At 42.1% G+C, this 20,136-nt stretch overlaps 1 protein-coding gene across 7 annotated transcripts in view; it reads left to right on the top strand.

Annotated features, from left to right (window-relative positions):
• Positions 1 to 20,136, top strand: part of STS (steroid sulfatase) — a 552,741-nt gene that overhangs the window by 474,929 nt on the left and 57,676 nt on the right. Inside the window, exon 13 of one of the 7 annotated variants that reach the window (XR_013825706.1) lies at positions 6,613 to 6,772. The exons of the other annotated variants lie outside the window; for them this stretch is intronic. The gene's annotated coding sequence lies outside the window, so the exon portion shown is untranslated. Of the gene's footprint in view, positions 1 to 6,612; positions 6,773 to 20,136 lie in introns of those variants that run through there. 7 annotated transcript variants of the gene reach the window in all.

Genomic DNA, 20,136 nt, shown 5'->3' on the forward strand with positions numbered 1-20,136 from the left:
CTGTAGGGCTGGAGCCCATCACGAGGACCTAGACACAGTCGAACACATTGGAGAAACATTGGTTCCATTTCCATGGTGTGGTGGAGTGAGCTACCTATGGTACTATTGAGGAGTCTGAGAAGCTTGACCTTGGAGGAGAAACAGCCTACGGGTGACGTGATGCTACATCTGAAGACCCACCATACGGAAGAGAACTGTACAGCATGACGAGGTGGACAAGACCTCCTCCTCTAGGCTTCCAGGTCACAGAGCAGCTTCTTAGAGGGAAGAGGCATGGGTCAGGGGTCCCCAAGGCCATGCTAGGTTCACAGATGCACCAGAAGAACTCACAGGACTTGGGACTCGTTCTACTCATGGTTACAGTTGGTCACAGTGAAAAGACACAAAGCAAAATCAGTAGAGGGCAAAGGTGCACGGGGCCACGTTCAGGGGAAACCAGGCACGAGTCTCCACCTCGTGCCAGGGGGGCAGCCCAGGACACACTTAATTCCTCCAGCCGTGATTTGTAATGACATGAGCAGTGCTGTCTACCGGGAAAGCTCGCCTGAGTCTTGAAACCCGGTGTTTTTATCAAGGGTCACTCTCGTAGGCTCGTGTTGCCTGTGTGTCTGAACATGATTTCTAAAACTCCAGACCCCCAGCAGGAGAGCAGGTAGTCACTGTAAATCACGTGACTTACTTCCAAGGTTGCCTGGATAGTGTATGGGTCAAGATCCCAAGGGTAAGAAGCACTCTTATCGGTGAAACATTCCAAGAGCTTAATTCATGGGAGCCAAACAAAGATCAGTCACCAAAATGGGCATTTCTCGGGCATGTGCAGCCCAGGCCTGCTGGGTTAACTCTTCCCTGTGCAAAGGGTCAGGCTGGTGAGCCCACTGCAGGCTCTCGTGTATAAACACGGTCCCCCCTTGACTGCAGCCTACTTTCACCTGGCTCAGTGTGGGAGGATCAGGGGAATTGGAGCAAGATTCATTTGCAGTTAAAATCCTTCTCTATCCCTTATACACTCTCTCAATTTAAGCAAATGACTCACCTTAATTGGGGCAAATTGCTCAACGTAAGATACCTTGGTGAACCACAAAAGGAATTACTAGCATGGTTTGTAAAATGTACCCAGCAAACCAATGGGATACAGTAGATGCTGTGTGAACACTGTACTAGTTTCCTTCTGTCCTGGATCTGAGGAAGCGGGACTCCTGGTGAATCATGATGGTTAAGCCCCGTTCCTCTATTTCTCCAGCGCTTTTCACACTTCAGAGTGCACAGAAATCAACCGGGGGTGTTGACAACACGCAGGTTAGGACTCAGTGGTTTTGGAGATGGGCCTGAAATTCTGAATTTCTAACCAGCTTAATGCTGGGGTGATGTTGGTGCTTCCGGACCATGGACCACGGGTTGAGTCAGGAGATGCTACAGCACCCTCCATCTTTCTGGCTGTCGCAGTACTGTGTCATGGAGAAAAACGGATCATATATTCGTTGTAGGCTCTTCGTTTTTCCACCCTCAAACTTCCTTCTCAGCCACCTCACATCAATCTGGTAGAACCCACGATGGTGTGGAACAGTAGTTGTCAAGTATTACTCTTCAAGGAATTACCTGGTTTTCCAGTTAAAAGTGTCGATGACGGATCCCCACTCCCCTGTGCGTCACGTGTGACAAGAAGCTCAGGAAGTGGATTTTTTGCTGTGTCATTTTTTTCAAGGGGGAGAACCCTGGGTCGTCAGATTTAGGTACCAGAGACTCCAGGGTTTCTATGTAGAAGGAGCTTAGGTGCGTCCAGAGGGTAGAATTTCAGGGCACGGGGGCTGTTTAGAAGCTGTGTTTGTATAGTGGGCACCCGGTTTTGGGTGGCTGAGATTGTGTATTTGTTGGGATGACACTGTGGGACTCGATGGAGGTTTGGGGGTCTCTAGAACCCTTCAAAGCCACTCCTCAGTGCAGCCTCTGGGGGGAAACAATCGGGAACCACACTGTGGAAGGAGCAACGGAGACTTCCCTGGCTGTCCAGTGGGTAAGACTCCGTGCTTCCACTGCAGTGGGCATGGGTTTGATCCCTGGTGGAGGAACTAAGATCCCACATGCTGTGCGGCACGGCCAAAAAAAAAAACAAATCATGGGCAAAGCAAAATTTAAAAAATGCAAAGAAGAAGGAGCAAGGGCCCCTGGTCAACTGCGTTACCTTTGAAAGCCTGGGTTGGGTTGTCTCGTCAGTTGCCAGGGGAAGGCCAGTGCTTGCCATAGTAGGATTTGATCATCGCAGAGCTCAAGGGAGACACCCAGGGAATTCTGTCTGTCCTTTTGATTAGCTCTCATATACCTGAATTGAGTAGGGTGTTTCTCCATGCTCAGCTTCTCTTTATCTTCTTCAAAAATGACCCAGAGAGGGTTGAAGCATGAACTTGGGGAGAGAATGAAAGCCTGGCCTCCTGCTCTCATGGGACCCCCTCCTCCTAGCAGCTCATCCAGGGCAACCATCACAACGATGACAAGGATACCGTCTGGAGCCACGCAAACCCCGGTGGAAGACGCCAGTCTAGATTTCTAGTTACAGGGCCCCCCCCACTTGTCACACCCTCACAGGAGCACATGGGCACTGCCTCCTGAAATGGAAGGGACCTTGAGTCCCAATCCCAGCCCTTCCTTTGCTTGTATGGTCGAGGAGACTGAGCTAGGAGAGGTTTGACGGTGGCTTCGGTGACAGTGTTAGGACAGCAAACACTGCCCCGTAGCTCCCAGATGATCGTTTTGGTTCCTGCCCCATCTGCTTCCCTCCAGATAGGAGAAGATTAGCTTCTTCCAAAACAGTTCGCCCTGTGGGAAACTGACTCGGGGGTCAATAACACATATTCGTCTTGGCGTAAGGAATCGTCAGGCTGCTGAAAGGGTCGATGCTAGTTTTCCTCCCTTGACATGTTTAGTAATAATTTAGGCTATGGGGAGAATAGGACGCCTTCTGGAATGGATGTTAGTTGTAAAGTATTGCACGTCGGCAAGAACAGTGCAACGAAGCCAGGAGACCAAAATGTTAGATGGTGACGTTAAAATCATGCTACACACACCTTAGGTGGGTAAGTAATGCAAGCTGTGACTATGATGACATACCTGTAGGCTGCTTTTGCTTTTTATTGTGGTTTTTGTTTATGCTTGATTTATGGTGGTGATTTTTTTTAATGTTATTGACGTATAGTTGATTTACAATGTTGTGTTAATTTCTGCTGTACAGCAAAGTGATTGACTTATATATATATTCTTTTTCATATTCTTTTACATTATGGCTTATCACAGGATATTGAATTTAGTTCCCTGTGCTATACAGTAGGACCTTGTTGTGTATCCATTCTATATATAATAGTTTGCCTCTGCTAACTCCAAACTCTCAACCCTTCCCCCCCTCCCCCCTCCCCCTTGGGAACCACAAGTCTGTTCTCTGTGTCTGTGAGTCTGTTTCTGTTTTATAAATATGTTCATTTATGTCATATTTTAGATTCCACATGTAAGTGATATTGTATGGTATTTGTCTTTCTCTTTCTGAATCACTTTGCTTACTATGATAATCTACGGGCTCATCCATGTTGCTGCAAATGGCATTATTCTGTTCTTTTTTATGGCTGAGTAGTATTCTATTGTATATATGTACCACATCTTCTTTATTCATCTGTCCATGTACATTTAGGTTGTTTCCACGTCTTGACTCTTGTAAATAGACCTTCTATGAACATTGGGCTGCACGTATCTTTTCGAATTATAGTTTTTTCCGGATATATGCCCAGGAGTGGGATTGCTGAATCATACGGCAACTCTATTTTTAGTTTTTCAAGGAACCTCCATACTGTTTTGCATAGTGACTACATATGGTGGTGATGTTTTAATTGTCTTGAAAAAAGGATACCAAAACTCCTCTATCCAAATGAATATCTCCTTTCGAAGTAGTCAACTTGTAAGGCCAAATACTTATTCCTGTGATGTTAACGCTACTTAAAATGCTCTTTTAAATGCCTCTTTCCCAGCCAAAGGCATTATCTTTAAATATTAACAGTAGAGTTTTCCGTGGACCCTAGGTTGGTGTTTGGGATCACACACACACACACACACACACACGCGCAGAGGATGTCCATGTTCGATGATCTGTCCATTACACGTGGCATTCTCCTCTATATCTGATACAAAGAAGAGGGAAAGGAGAGGCTTTAGACCCAAAGGCAAGTCAGAGAGGCAGATGGAAGCTCCCTGGGTTTTCTTTGACTCAGTGAAGCCATTGAGTCCCAGCCCTGGTTTTCTGTGATCCGCCCAGTGTAAGAAGCCATGAGGGTGGGGCAGGGAGGCACAGTAGCAGCTAGACATTGACAGGAAGCCCAGAGGAGAGCATTCTGAAGCATCTGCTCTTTTCTGTATTTGAGAAACCCAACCCTTTGGTGCTGCAGAACTTGTTCTTTCCCAAGGACTGAGACGCTGCGTCGTTGCCCAGGGAGCCACTGTCATCAGCCCCATTCAGAGCCTCTGGATCAAGGCCAGGGTTAAAGAGAGCCTACTGTGAAGGTCTTCATGCAGGATAGAAAGACAGGAAGAACTTGAGGCAGGGTTGAGAGCCATCAGTATGCTGGCTCAGTTCTTTGCGTTCACCAGGGACTTATTCCCAAGGGCGTCACTCATTAAGGAAGATGGGTGACAATGTGGAAATCCAAAGAACATATTGAGTCAGTGGAATGAAGTATAGATTCCTGAAGTGGGAACAAATGTGATAGATAGATATATATATATATATATATATATATATATATACACACACACACACACACACACTGATAGATAATATATAACTCATTAATTTTGTAGGTGCATTTCATATATTTTTTAAAAAATGTAGGTGTTCTTCATGTCATCCAAAAATACAAATGCTAGGGCAAAGCATTAAGAAGAAAATTCCTATTTTATGCTGATAGAAGGCCACGGGGTGTGAGATGGAGGTGCTATAGGAAGATACAGCTTCAACCGTCTGCACGGCATCACTGCTGTCTGTTGGCCGGGGTGCCTTGGCGTTTATTTTCTATGGCCTCTCACTCTCTCAGACAGTGCACTTGGCTTCCTCAACCTAAGATGGTCTTTGAGTTCCTTTCCCAGGGAGCCAGAGTGGAAACTCCAGGTTGCTTGAGGTGTGCTCTCCAGACTTCACAAAGCATCCCTGTCCACCGCATTCTCGTGGTCAAAGCACAACACAATTTTAACCCCAATTCAAATGTGTGGAAACAGACCCCCTGCCTTTATGGGAGGAGTGGCAACTGGGAGGCGTGATGCAGGGGTCCTCGTTATGACTGGCAACATTTCTTCCTGAACTGTTCCCTTCCTGACGTGCACTTCTGTCTTGATTTTCTGAGGCTCGTGCCTTAAACCCTCACATGGCTCCTTTGCCTCACGCAGTTTCCATCTCCTGGGAGATGAAATCTGCCAGAAGGATGATATAAAGGAAGATCTACAGAAAGCATTTCATCTTGACTATACAATTTTTTAAATAAAACCTTGATAGGTTTTGGCACCCTGCAGTTAAATTTACTTATTTCATTGCTCATTTACTTTAACTTACTTAGTTAAGGTTTTTCAGTAAGTAATGCGTGCACATGGTACAAAATTCAACAGTATGAAAGGGAAAACGGTGTGAAGGAAAGACTCCTTGCTGTACTGTGTCCCTCTACCACCCAGTTCCACCCCCAAAATAAACCGCGTAGCTGAATTTGTGCAAAATTTCCATTTACCTAATTTTATCCTATTCAAATCAAATACTCCCAACTAAGTGAGGAGAAACCCATAGAGACAGCGCCGGGGGTGGTATTTATTTGAAGTCAGCAACTGACTATAGGACTTTGTGCTGCTTGGAAGATTAGAAGTCTAGGTGGTGTGGGGATGTGGAGATGAATATAGATAAAAATCCAGGGAGCCTCGCTACATCGTCCTCAGCTGCAAAGTGCCCTGCAAGGCGACAGTGTGGAGGATGATAAATTATCAGGCTGGTCTCCCAAACCATTTGCAAAAGCAGTTTTTTAAAGGTCATATAAAATATTAATAAGGTCCACACGTTTATTTAGCCAATGCATAATACTCATGCATCATGTCACCTCTGGTACTACATTGACACTTGTCTGGGACGCTGCAAAGGGACTGTTTTGACACAAGAAGTTTCAGGAAGTAGACTTGAGCTTGTTAGAAGGAAGGAAAAATTACTGAAACGTATATAGGATTTGTGATTCATTTCAGAAGCATACTCGGGGCAGAAGCTAGGCTGCAGCAGGTTAGGAAGTCATAGACAAGAGAGAGAACATCATAGACAAGTCTGTTAGTAAAGCTGGCTGTGAAGCAGAAAGAAAGAGCTGGATCCCATCCTGTGATCACAAGAGTGAATGTTTTTTTCCAGGGAAGACTTGCCATCAGCCTTCCCTATTGCTACAAGCCAGCTTGCTGTTGGAATAGAGCACGTTTTCTGGAGAATCAGAGATACCCCACCCCATCTTCAGTAGACAGCCCGCCCCCTGCAAATGCAGAGACACCTCAGGCCCCATGATCTGGGTTAGGGATGACTAACAGAGTTGACTGTATACACCTTGTCCTGTCTAATTTACACAGTGTCATCTCATCACCACGGCAATCCAGGCGGGTGCTGAGTAGCTGTTTGGCAGGTCCAACAAGATGAGGAAACTGAGGTCTAGAGAGAATAGCTGATTTTCTCCAGGTGGCAAGGCTAATATCAGACCCCAAGCAGTGTGATTACAGAAGCCACCAAGCTATACCACCACCCCTATCTGAGATTCACACACAAGAACGTCGGGACCTAGGTAAAAGCGTGCAGACGTGTTTGATCATACAAACCGATCTTGTTTTTTGTTTTAAAGTTTTTTTGTTTTTTTGTTTTTTCTTGTTTTGGACGCGTTGGGTCTTCGTTGCGGCATGTGGGATCTTCACTGAGGCATGCGGGATCTTTTTCGTTACGGCTCTCAGGCTTCTCTCTAGTTGCCGCACTCGGCTTCAGTAGCTGCAATGGGTGGGCTTAGTTGCCCCACGGCATGTGGGATCGTAGTTCCTCAACCACGAATTGAACCAAGGCGGATTCTTGACCACTGGACCACTGGGGAAGTCCCTCAATCTTGTTTTAATTTTTTTTTAAATTGAACTATAGTTGATTTACATTGTATGTTACTTTCAGGTGTACAGCAGAGTTATTCATATATATAAATACATAATAATCTTTAACAGATTCTTTTCCATTATAGGTTATTACAGGATACTGAATACAGTTCCCTGTGCTACACAGTAGGTTTTTGTTGTTTTTCTGTTTTATGTATAGTAGTGTATATCTGATAATTCCAAACTCCTAATTTATCCCTGCCCCCCCCATTTCCCCTGGGGTAACTGTAAGTTCTCTCTATGAGTCTGTTTCTGTTTTGTAAATAAGTCCATTTGTATCATTTTTTAGACTCCACATATAAGTGATACCATATGATATTTGTCTTTCTCTTTCTGACCTCACTGAGTATGATCATCTCTAGGTCCATCCATGTTGCTGCAAATGGCATTATTTCATTCTTTTTTAATGGCTGAGTCGTATTCCATTGTGTGTATATGCCATATCTTTTTTTTTAACATCTCTATTGGAGTATAATTGCTTTACAATGGTGTGTTAGTTTCTGCTGTATAACAAAGTGAATCCGCTATACATATACATATATCCCCATATCTCCTCCCTCTTGTGTCTCCCTCCCACCCTCCCTGTACCACCCCTCTAGGTGGTCACAAAGCACCGAGCTGATCTCCCTGTGCTATGTGGCTGCTTCCCACTAGCTATCTATTTTACCTTTGGTAGTGTATATATGTCCATGCCACTCTCTCACTTCATCCCAGCTTACCCTTCCCCCTCCCCGTGTCCTCAAGTCCATTATCTACATCTGCGTCTTTATTCCTGTCCTGCCCCTAGGTTCTTCAGAACCTTTTTTTTCTTAGATTCCATATATACGTGTTAGCATATGGTATTTGTTTTTCTCTTCCTGACTTACTTCACTCTGTATGGAGTCTCTAGGTCCACCCACCTTGCTACAAATAACTCAATTTCATTTTTTTTATGGCTGAGTACTATTCCATTGTATACCCGTGCCACATCTTCTTTATGCATTCATCTGCCGATGGACACTTAGGTTGCTTCCATGTCCTGGATATTGTAAATAGAGCTGCAATGAACATTGTGGTACATGACTATTCTTGAATTATGGTTTTCTCAGGGTATCTGCCCAGCAGTGGGATTGCTGGGTCATATGGTAGTTCTATTTTTTAGTTTTTTTAAGGAACCTCCATACTGTTCTCCACAGTGGCTGTATCAATTTACATTCCCACCAACAGTGCAAGGGGGTTGCCTTTTCTCCACACACTCTCCAGCATTTACTATTTGTAGATTTTTTGACGATGGCCATTCTGACTGGTGTGAGGTGATACCTCATTGTAGTTTTAATTTCCGTTTCTCTAATGATTAGTGATGTTGAGCATCCTTTCATGTGTTTGTTGGCAGTCTGTATGTCTTCTTTGGAGAAATGTCTATTTAGGTCTTCTGCCCATTTTTGGATTGGGTTGTTTGCTTTTTTGATATTGAGCTGCATGTGCTGCCTGTATATTTTGGAGATTAATCCTTTGTCAGTTGCTTCATTTGCAAATATTTTCTCCCATTCTGAGGATTGTCTTTTGGTCTTGTTTATGGTTTCCTTTGCTGTGCAAAAGCTTTGAAGTTTCATTAGGTCCCATTTCTTTATTTTTGTTTTTATTTCCATTTCTCTAGAAGGTGGATCAAAAAGGATCTTGCTGTGATTTATGTCATAGAGTGTCCTGCCTATGTTTTCCTCTAAGAGTTTTATAGCGTCCGGCCTTACATTTAGGAGTTTAATCCATTTTGAGTTTATTTTTGTGTATGGTGTAAGGGAGTGTTCTTATTTCATTCTTTTACATGTAGCTGTCCACTTTTCCCAGCACCACTTATTGAAGAGGCTGTCTTTTCTTCATGGAATACTTTTGCCTCCTTTATCAATGATAAGGTTATCATAGGTGTGTGGGTTTATCTCTGTGCTTTCTATCCTGTTCCATTGATCTATATTTCTGTTTTTGTGCCAGTACCATAGTGTCTTGATTACTGTAGCTTTGTAGTGTAGTCTGAAGTCTGGGAGCCTGATTCCTCCAATTCCATTTTTCTTTCTCTGGATTGCTTTGCCTGTTCGGGATTTTCTTGTGTTTCCATAAAAATTGTGAATTTTTTTGTTCTAGTTCTTTGAAAAATGCCATTGGTAGTTTGATAGGGATTGCATTGAATCTGTCGATTGCTTTGGGTAGTATAGTCATTTTCACAACGTTGATTCTTCCAATTCAAGAACATGGTATATCTCTCCATCTGTTTGTATTATCTTTAATTTTTTTTCATCAGTGCCTTATAGATTTCTGCATACAGGGCTTCTTTTTCCTTAGGTAGGTTTATTCTTAGGTATTTTATTCTTTTGGTTGCAATGGTAAATGGCAGTGTTTCCTTAATTTTTCTTTCAGATTTTTCATCATTAGTGTATAGGAATGCAAGAGATTTCTGTGCATTAATTTTGTATCCTGCTACTTTACCAGATTCGTTGATTAGCTCTAGTAGTTTTCTAGTAGCATTTTAGGATTCTCTATGTATAGTATCATGTCATCTGAAAACAGTGGCAGTTTTACTATTTCTTTTCCAATTTGGATGCTTTTTATTTCTTTTTCTTCTCTGATTGCTGGGGCTAAAACTTCCAAAACTATGTTGAATAATAGTGGTGAGAGTGGGCAACCTTGTCTTTTTCCTGATCCTAGTGAAAATGGTTTAAGTTTTTCACCATTGAGAATGATGTTGGCTATGGGTTTGTCATATGTGGCCTTTATTATGTTGAGGTTATTTCCCTCTATGCCTACTTTCTGGAGGGTTTTTACCATTAATGTGTGTTGAATTTTGTCAAAAGCTTTTTCTGCATCTGGTGAGATGACTGAATGTTTTTTCTCCTTCAGTTTGTTAATATGGTGTATCACGTTGATTGATTTGCGTGTTGAAGAATCCTTGCATTCCTGGGATAAACCCTACTTGATCATGGTGTGTGATCCTTTTAATGTGCTGTTGGATTCTGTTTGCTAGTATTTTGTTGAGGACTTTTGCATCTATGTTCATCAGTAATATTGGTCTGCAGTTTTCTTTTTTTTCTGGCATCTTTGTCTGGTTTTGGTATCAGGGTGATGGTGGCCTCCTAGAATGAGTTTGGGAGTGTTCCCCCCCCACTGCTATATTTTCGAAGAGTTTGAGAAGGATAGGTGTTAACTCTTCTCTAAATGTTTGATAGAATTTGCCTGTGAAGCCATCTGGTCCTGGGCTTTTGTTTGCTGGAAGATTTTTAATCACAGTTTCAATTTCAGTGCTTGTGATTGGTCTGTTTATATTTTCAATTTCTTCCTTATTCAGTCTTGGAGGGTTGTGCTTTTCTCAGAATTTGTCCATTTCTTGCAGGTTGTCCATTTTATTGGCATAGAGTTGCTTGTAGTAATCTCTCATGATCCTTTGTATTCCTGCAGTGTCAGTTGTTACTTCTCCTTTTTCATTTATGATTCTCTTGATTTGAGTCTTCTCCCGTTTTTTTCTTGATGAGTCTGGCTAATGGCTTATCAATTTTGTTTATCTTCTCAAAGAACCAGCTTTTAGTTTATTGATCTTTGGTATTGTTTCCTTCATTTATTTTTCATTTATATCTGATCTGATCTTTATGATATCTTTCCTTCTGCTAACTTTGGGGTTTTTTTGTTCTTCTTTCTCTCATTGCTTTAGGTGTAAGATTAGCTTGTTTATTTGAGATGTTTCTTGTTCCTTGAGGTAGGATTGTATTGCTATAAACTTCCCTCTGAGAACTGCTTTTGCTGCATCCCATAGGTTTTGGGTAGTCATGTTTTCATTGTCATTTGTTTCTAGGTGTTTTTTGATTTCCTCTTTGATCTCTTCAGTGATCTCTTGGTTATTTAGTAGTGTATTGTTTAGCCTCCATGTGTTTGTATTTCTTACCAATTTTTTTTCATGTAATTGATACCTAGTCTGATAGTGTTGGGGTCAGAAAAGATACTTGATACAATTTCAGTTTTCTTAAATTTACCTTGGCTTGAATTGTGACCCAGGATTTCATCTGACCTGGAGAATGTTCCATGAGCACTTGAGATGAAAGTGTATTCTGTTGCTTTTGTATGGAATGTCCTATAAATATCAATTAAGTCCATCTTGTTTAATGTATCATTTAAAGCTTGTGTTTCCTTATTTATTTTCATTTCGGATGATCTGTCCATTGGTGAAAGTGGGGTGTTAAAGTCCCCTACTATGATTGTGTTACTGTCAATTTCCCCTTTTATGGCTGTTAGCATTTGCCTTATGTATTGAGGTGCTCTTATGTTGGGTGCATAAATATTTACAATTGTTATATCTTCTTGAATTGATCCCTTGATCATCATGTAGTGTCCTTCTTTGTGTCTTGTAATAGTCTTTATTTTAAAGCCTATTTTGTCTGATATGAGAATTGCTACTCCAGCTTTTTTTTTGATTTCCATTTGCATGGAATGTCTGTTTCCATCCCCTCACTTTCAGTCTGTATGTGTCCCTAGGTCTGAAGTGGGTCTCTTGTAGACAGCATATATATGGGTCTTGTTTTTGTATCTGTTCAGCCAGTCTCTGTCTTTTGGTTGGAGCATTTAATCCATTTATACTTAAGGTAGTTATCGATATATATGTTCCTATTACCATTTTCTTAATTGTTTGGGGTTTGTTATTGTAAGTCTTTTCCTTCTCTTGTTTTCCTGCCTACAGAAGTTCCTTTAGCCTTTGTTGTAGAGCTGGTTTGTTGGTGCTGAATTCTCTTAGCTTTTGCTTATCTGTAAAGATTTTAATTTCTCCATTGAATCTGAAGGAGATACTGGCTGGGTAGAGTAATCTGGTTTGTAGGTTTTTCCCTTTCATCACTTTAAGTATGTCCTGCTACTCCCTTCTGGCTTGCAGAGTTTCTGCTGAAAGTTCTGCTATTAACCTTACAGGGATTCCCTTGTGTTTTAATTGTTGCTTTTCCCTTGTTGCTTTTAATATCTTTTCTTTGTATTTGATTTTTGATACTTTGATTATTATGTGTCTTGCCGTGTTTCTCCTTGGATTTATCCTGTATGGGACTCTCTGGACTTCCTGGACTTGATTGACTGTTTCCTTACCCATATTAAGGAAGTTTTCAACTATAATCTCTTCAAATATTTTCTCAGTCCTCTTTTTTTCTCTTCTTTTTCTAGGACCCGTATAATTCAAATATTGGTACATTTAATGTTGTCCCAGAGTTCTCTGAGATTGTCCTCAATTCTTTTTCTTCTTTTTTCTTTATTCTGCTCTGTGGTAGTTATTTCCACTATTTTATTTTCCAGGTCACTTATCCATTCTTCTGCCTCAGTTACGCTGCTATTGATTCCTTCTAGAGAATTTTAAATTTCATTTACTGTGTTGTTCATCACTGTTTGTTTGCTCTGTAGTTTTTCTAGGTACTTGTTAAATGTTTCTTGTATTTTCTCCATTCTATTTCCAAGATTTTGGATCATCTTTATTATCATTACTCTGAATTGTTTTTCAGGTAGACTGCCTATTTCCTGTTTGTTTGTTTGGTCTGGTGGGTTTTTAACTTGCTCCTTTATCTGCTGTGTATTTCTCTGTCTTCTCATTTTGCTTAACTTACTGTGTTTGGGGTCTCTGTTTCGCAGGCTGCAGGTTTGTAGTTCCCGTTATTTTTGATGTCTGCCCCCAGTGGGTAAGGTTGGTTCAGTGGGTTGTGTAGGCTTCCTGGTGGTGGGGACTGGTTCCTGTGTTCTGGTGGATGAGGCTGGATCTTGTCTTTCTGGTGGGCAGGCCCACGTCCAGTGGTGTGTTTTGGGGTGTTGTGAAATTGTTATGATTTTAGGCAGCCTCTCTGCTAATGGGTGGGTTTGTGTTCCTGTCTTGCTAGTTGTTTGGCATGGGATGTCCAGCACTGTAGCTTGCTGGCTGTTGAGTGGAGCTGGGTTTTAGCGTTGAGCTGGAGATCTGTGGGAGAGCTATCACCATTTGATATTATGTGGGGCTGGGAGATCTCCGGTGGACCAGTGTCCTGAACTTGGCTCTCCCACCTCAGAGGCTCAGGCCTGACACCCAGTCAGAGCACCAAGATCCTGTAAGCCACATGGCTCAGAAGAAAAGGTAGAAAAAGAAAGAAAGAGAGAAAGGAAGAAAAGGAAAATAAATAAAATAAAATAATTAAAATAGAAAAAATTTATTAAAAATAAAAAAGTAGTTAAAAAAAAAGAGAGAGAGAAGGGAGCAAGGAAACCAAAACACAAATCCTCCAATGAAAACAAGCACTAAAAACTATACTAAAAACAAAACAAAACAAAACACAGAAAACGGAGAGATTGAACTCTAAGACAAATAGCAAAAGCAAAGCTATACAGACAAAATCACACAAAGAAGCATACACATACACACTCACAAAAAGCGAAAAAGGGAAAAAATATATATATGTAAAATTTAGAAAGGAAAAGAGCAACCAAATTAATAAACAAATCCACCAATGATAATAAGCTCTAAATACTAAACTAAGATAAACATAAAACCAGAAACAAATTAGAGGCAGAAAGGAGACCCCAAGTCTACTGTTGCTCCCAAAGTCCACCTCCTCAATTTGGGATGACTCGTTGTCTATTAATGTATTCCACAGATGCAGGTACATCAAGTCGACTGTGGAGCTTTAATCCGCTGCTCCTGAGGCTGCTGGGAGAGATTTCCCTTTCTCTTCTTTGTTGACACAGCTCTGGGGGCTTAGCTTTGGATTTGGCCCCGCCGCTGCGTGTAGGTCGCCGGAGGGCGTGTGTTCTTCGCTCAGACAGGATGGGGTTAAAGGAGCCGCTGATTCGGGGGCTCTGGCTCACTCAGGCTGGGGTGAGGGAGGGGTACAGAGTGCGGGACGAGCCTGCGGCGGCAGAGGTCAGCATGATATTGCAACAGCCTGAGTTGCACCGTGTGTTCTCCTGGGGAGGTTGTCCCTGGATCACAGGACCCTGGCCGTGGCGGGCTGCACAGGCTCCCTGGAGGCAAGGTGTGGATAGTGACGTGTGCTCGCACACAGGCTTCTTGGTGGCTGCAGCAGCAGCCTTAGCGTCTCATGCCCATCTCTGGTGTCCATGCTGATAGCCACGGCTTGTGCCCGTCTCTGGGACTCGTTTAGGCGGTGCTCTGAATCCTCTCTCCTCACACACCCAAAACAATGGTCTCTTACCTCTTAAGCAGTTCCAGAGTTTTTCCCGGAGTCCTTCCTGGCTAGCTGTGGTGCACTAGCCCCCTTCATGCTGTGTTTACTCTGCCGACCCCAGTCCTCTCCCTGGGATCTGAACTCCGAAACCCGAGCCTCAACTCCCAGCCCCGCCTACCCCACCGGGTGAGCAGACAAGCATCTTGGGCTGGTGAGTGCCAGTTGGCACCGATCCTCTGTGTGGGAATCTCTCCACTTTGCCCTCTGCACCCCTGTTGATGCGCTCTCCTCCGTGGCTCCAAAGCTTCCCCCCTGCCACCCTCTGTGTCCGCGTGAATGAAGGACACAGTGAATGTGACACTGTGAATGAAGGGGCTTCCTAGTGTGTGGAAACCTTTCCTCCTTCACAGCTCCCTCCCAGAGGTGCAGGTCCTGTCCCTATTCTTTTGTCTTTGTTTTTTCTTTTTTTCTTTTGCCCTACCCAGGTACGTAGAGAGTTTTTTGCCTTTTGAGAAGTCTGAGGTCTTCTGCCAGTGTTCAGTAAGTGTTGTGTAGGAGTTGTTCCAGTTGTAGGTGTAGTTTTGATGTATTTGTGGGGAGGAAGGTGATCTCCACGTCTCACTCCTCCACCATCTTGAAGGTGCCCACATCTTCTTTATCCATTCCTCTGTCGATGGACACTTAGGTTGTTTCCATTTCTTGGCTATTGTAAATAGTGCTGCTTTGAATACTGGGGTGCATGTATGTTTTCGAATTATGGTTTTCTCAGGATATATATCCAGGAGCGGGATTGCTGGATCACATGGTAGTTCTATTTTTAGTTTTTTGAGGCACCTCTATTCTGTTCTCCATAGTTGCTGCCCCAATTTACGTTCCCACCAACAGCGCAGGAGGGTTCCCTTTTCTCCACACCCTCTCCAGCATTTGTTATTTGTAGACAGCCTTTCTGACCATTGTGAGGTGATACCTCACTGTAGTTTTGATTTGCATTTCTCTAATAATTAGAGACTTAGGGCAGACCAATTTTGTTGTAACCATAAAGTCCACGAGTGCAGAGGGAGGTGGGGTCTAAGTGTTGTCTTTTGTCATTGCAGTTTCCTCTCATTTACATATTTCATTGTAAACACAACCTTCTAATCATCAGATGCAGCTCTGAAGTTTCCAGTGATTAACCAGTGTGAGCACTAACTGAAGATAACAGAGACTTCTCTAGTCTCTGGTGACTGAAAAGGCTTAATACAGAGAAATCTGTTCTCTTTGATACAAGAGGTGTGCCTGTAGCTGATGGAGAGAAGAGTTGGGTCATTGTGACGATTAAATTTTATGTGTCAACTGGGCCAGGCTCCAGTGCCCAGATGTTTGGTCAAACACTAGTGAAGGTGTTGTTATGAAGGTATTCTGTAGATGTGATTAACATCAACCATCAGATGACTTCAAGGAGATAATATGTGTGAACCTCATCCAATCCCTTGAAGACCATAAAGGCAAACAGATTTCCCAGAGTAAAAGAAATTCAGCCTCAAGTCTGTAACATAGAAATCCTGAGTTTTCAGCCAGCCTACTAGATTCAGACTTGCCAGAACCACAGTCATAGAAACCAATTTCTCAAAAGTAAATCTCAATATATAGATAGATGGCTAGGTTGATAGAGAGACCTCTAGACCTATATAGGTATCTCTCTGTCTACCAAGCTAAGTGTCATCTATATACCTTTGTCATCGATCTCTCTATCTCTCTATCTCTCTACCTGTCTGTCTATCTGTCATCTGTCTATCTTATTTGTTTTGTTTCTCTGGAAAATCCTGACTGGTACAGTCAGTATGAAGAGGTGGACCAAAGTCTCTGAGCTTCCAGGTAAAACTTCTATTTCCAACATCAGCTTGCTTTCTTTCAAGTTGCCTAAGGCTTGATTACTTACATCCAGGGCTTCTATCTGGGTATGTACACAGTATTTCATCTTTTATTTCCAATTGCACTTTTCTTTCATTGTTCTTCATCTTCATCATCATGTATTTCTTTTTCTCTACTGATCTGTTTGCTTTCTTCTCTAATGCGTCACTGGCAATCCTGTTCTCTTCATTATTTCAACAGACTTGTCCACTATAACATCCCTACAAAGACTAGCTATTTACCAGTCACTTTAATGTGTCAATTAAGAAGCCTGATTTCCTGGGATCCCAGGAGATGAACACATGCTTTGGCTATAATGGATTGTGGTGAAAATCATGTCCAGTGAAATTAATTAATTATGCAGTTAATATCTGAACATGTTTAGTATTTCTATCAATCTACTAACCTATCTCTCAACCATGTAGCCAGGCATGAATACTGACAGAGTTGCCTTATTTACAAAAGTGATACCTAATCATTGTTTTATTCTGAATTTCATTTGTACCATCGGATTACAAACCCAACCATTAGCTCTGAAGGTTAATGCCTTCAAAAGCAGCGTGGCTCTATTAGTTCATCAAAGGTCACTCAATACGATTTAATAGAGGTTTGGAGCCAGGAAATCTCTTTACACAAACATAGCTCTTGCAGCTTATGATTTGAAAGCAGAACAATAAACTGTTAACCTCTGCAAACATCTTATGTTATTTTATGCAATATTCCGTAGTTAAGAAACTCTTTACATTTTTTCCTCTTCTAGTCAGTGTGTGCACTTTAAGTATTAAATGGAAGACATAGATCCTGAGAAGAGAAACGACATACATAAAAAGATACGTGAACAGTTAATAATAAAAGTAGAAAATATATTACAAAATAAATTTTATTTTTTCCTAGAGTGCCCTTTTCCTTTTAAAATCTTTTCTGTAAATTATGTTTCTTGGTTCCCTGCATGGCTTAAATTTTCTCTGATGTCTTTGCAACGATATTGCTCTGCAGAGATACCTAAATTATGTCAGATTTACAGATCACAGGAGTATGTAGCCATAGCAACAGACAGCACAGGTAATGGTTCTGATTTTATAGAGATTCATGAGCCCTTAAAATTAGACCTTTTCCATTTTAAGAAAAAAAAAACAGAAACATCTCTACCTTTAAGAATTAGGTATACTGAAAACTTTTACCCATTACAATCATAGGCACAAATGATTGCTTCATAATGAAAGTGAGTGAATAAGATGCAGTGAATAAAATGTAGACCCTATGTTGAAAACGTCAGAAGTGTAAACTGTACGTTGAAATAGGAAATCCATAAAGCACACTACTTCATGTGAGTGGAAAGAGTCGTCTAAATTATAGTACCGTTTGAAGGTATATACATGTTTACTACTTTAAGGATTTGCACAATATATGAAGGAGAGCTTTGCTTTGCAAGATAACGTTTTGCCAGGTGACATCCAAGCCTTCGTGAATTCTCCATTCATCAGGTCAGCAATAATGAGATATTATTGTACGAGGGGAATATCTTAATTAAAGAGTGCAGCTTAATCTGGTGTGCGCAGAAGTGGCTTTTCATCAGGTGTGGAAACTGGATTAACACCCGATTTTCTTCTACCTACGCCATACTTTCTGACACTCAGGAAACTCTCCAGTAAGGCTACATGGAAATTATGAGGAGCTGTTGTAAACTTTTGAAGACATACATTATGCACATTTTTCCAAGGTAAAACAAACATGTTAAAATCAATAAACTCTATTCTTGCTGTGACCACCTCATTTTCCTTCTTAATAATTGCCAACTCATCTCCATAAGAAATGATATTTAATTTTCAGATCTTCCACCAGTTCATTCCAGCATAAATTATTTCATCACGTCCTCCTCGGGATCATCCATTACCTCTGAGAATCCGTATTTGTGGAAGAACCTCAAATGCATATATCTAAGTGAAAGAAGGCAATCTGAAAAGGCTACGTACTATGATTGCAAGTCTATGATATTCTCAAAAGGCAAAACTGTGGAGACAATTAAAATATCAGTGGTTGCTAGGAATGAAGAAGGGGGTATGAGTAGAGAACAGAGAAATTTTTAGGGCAGTGTCACTACTCTGTATGATACATAATGACAGGTATATCTCATTATACACTTGGCCAAATCCACAGGATGTAAACTATGGACTTTGGGTTATTATTATGTGTGAATAGAGGTTCATCCTTGGTTTAAAGAAAAAAGTAGTGCCAGTCTGGTGAGTGATGTTGATAATGGGGGAGAACATGCATGCGTAGGGCCAGGGGGTATATAGGAAACTTCTGTACCTTCCTCTCAATTTTGTTGGAAACTTGCTCTTAAAAAATTGTCTGAAAAAAAGAAAAAAGAATCGGCGTTCAGTTCTCCTTGTTTCCTCGTTGTTCTGTGTATACCAAGGACACGTCTCAGCTCCTGTGCCCCTAGGTCCTCTCAAAGCAAACACACAGGGGAACTCGCTCATGCCTCTCAGTGGACAGTTCATCACACGCCCCTTTCCTTTCTCCTTCTCTGTCAACATGTGAGAGCCGATTCTCCAGGTTGGTTTCACCTTCTGCGTGGGAAGGTCTCAGGTCTGCGTGCGTTTCTTCCGTCCATACAGGAGTGTGCCCCGCTGTTCTGTGGTTTCAGTTACCCTCAGGCGACCGCGATCCAAAAATATTAAAGGGAAAATTCCAGAAATAATTAAGTTTTAAATGCCACTGTTCTGAGTAGTGCGAAGAAATCTCCTGCTGTCCTGCTCAGCCGCGCTGGGGACATGAATCCTCCCTTCGCCCAGCGCGTCTGGCCTGTCAGTTCCTTAGTCGCCACTGTCGTGGTATCGCAGTGCTTGTGCTCAAGTGACATTTGTTTGCCAAGGCCCCCTAGGAGGAATTTTGGAATTTCATCCTAGGTGATGTCTTATCGTCCTTCCAGCTGTGAAGTTCGATGTCTAAGCTTCATCATGGAAATCAGATCAAGTGGATCTCAGCTAGAGAATCGGGAAATGGCTTTTCCTGGATGAAGAAAAGCCCATCCTCGTATTCTTAGCTGGTCTTACAGACTGAGGGATGCAGGAATCTGTATGAAAGGAGTGAGCAGTGTCTGAGAAAAAGCCTCGTGATTAGAGAGGGATTCTATGATGTTAAAACAGCCTTTTCCCCATGGGTGAATCACAGAGTCTCATTTTCACAGGATGCTGATTCCGGTTGCTCTGATAAACAATTGTTTAGTGATAAAATAAATTGGGAGTCCTGGATTAAATACATTCAGAAGGGTTTTAGGGTCCTGTCTTAAAAGCACGACTTCCTAGAATATTTGTCCTACTCAGTTCCAACTCTGAGGGGGTGACGTGAGGCACATCAGTTCACAAATTTGTTGGAGTTCAGAACCCTGTTGCACATACCCCCGAATGGCCAATAGGACCATCCAGTGGCCGTCCCTTACGCCAGAGTTGTTGGCCGCACAGTGAAATCAACAGGGGGATTTTAAAACCATTATAGCCAGATTCTCATTTACTGGGTCTGGAGAGACACTGGAATTTTTGAAAGCTGCCCAGGTTATTCTAGCATGCAGCCAAGGGTGAGGACCTCAGACAAAATTGTGCTATCCAATAGCTTTGCAGTAGAGCTGCGAATTGTGTGTTGATTCTTGGGAGGTGAGACTTGGGTAAAGGTCCACAATGATGGGAAATGGGCAAAGGGTATGCCCAGAGCCTGGAGGCAGCCATTAGGGAAAACGCACAACCGTACTGGGCTTTTAGGAAGACCGGAGGTGTTTAAGATTGGTGTGGGAGGTAATATAAGAGAAACTTAAAAAAAGATCAAGGAATAGACTTGTCCTTCTGCATTTTCCACGTTTGCTTTCTGTCAGTCCTGGCTGCTTGGGGAGAAGCAGGGCGGTGGAGATTTACCTTCAAGTGGGAAAAGTTGGTGAGAA

The sequence above is a fragment of the Stenella coeruleoalba genome (genome assembly GCF_951394435.1).
Source record: "Stenella coeruleoalba genome assembly, chromosome: X".
In the NCBI taxonomy this organism is placed as follows: domain Eukaryota; kingdom Metazoa; phylum Chordata; class Mammalia; order Artiodactyla; family Delphinidae; genus Stenella; species Stenella coeruleoalba.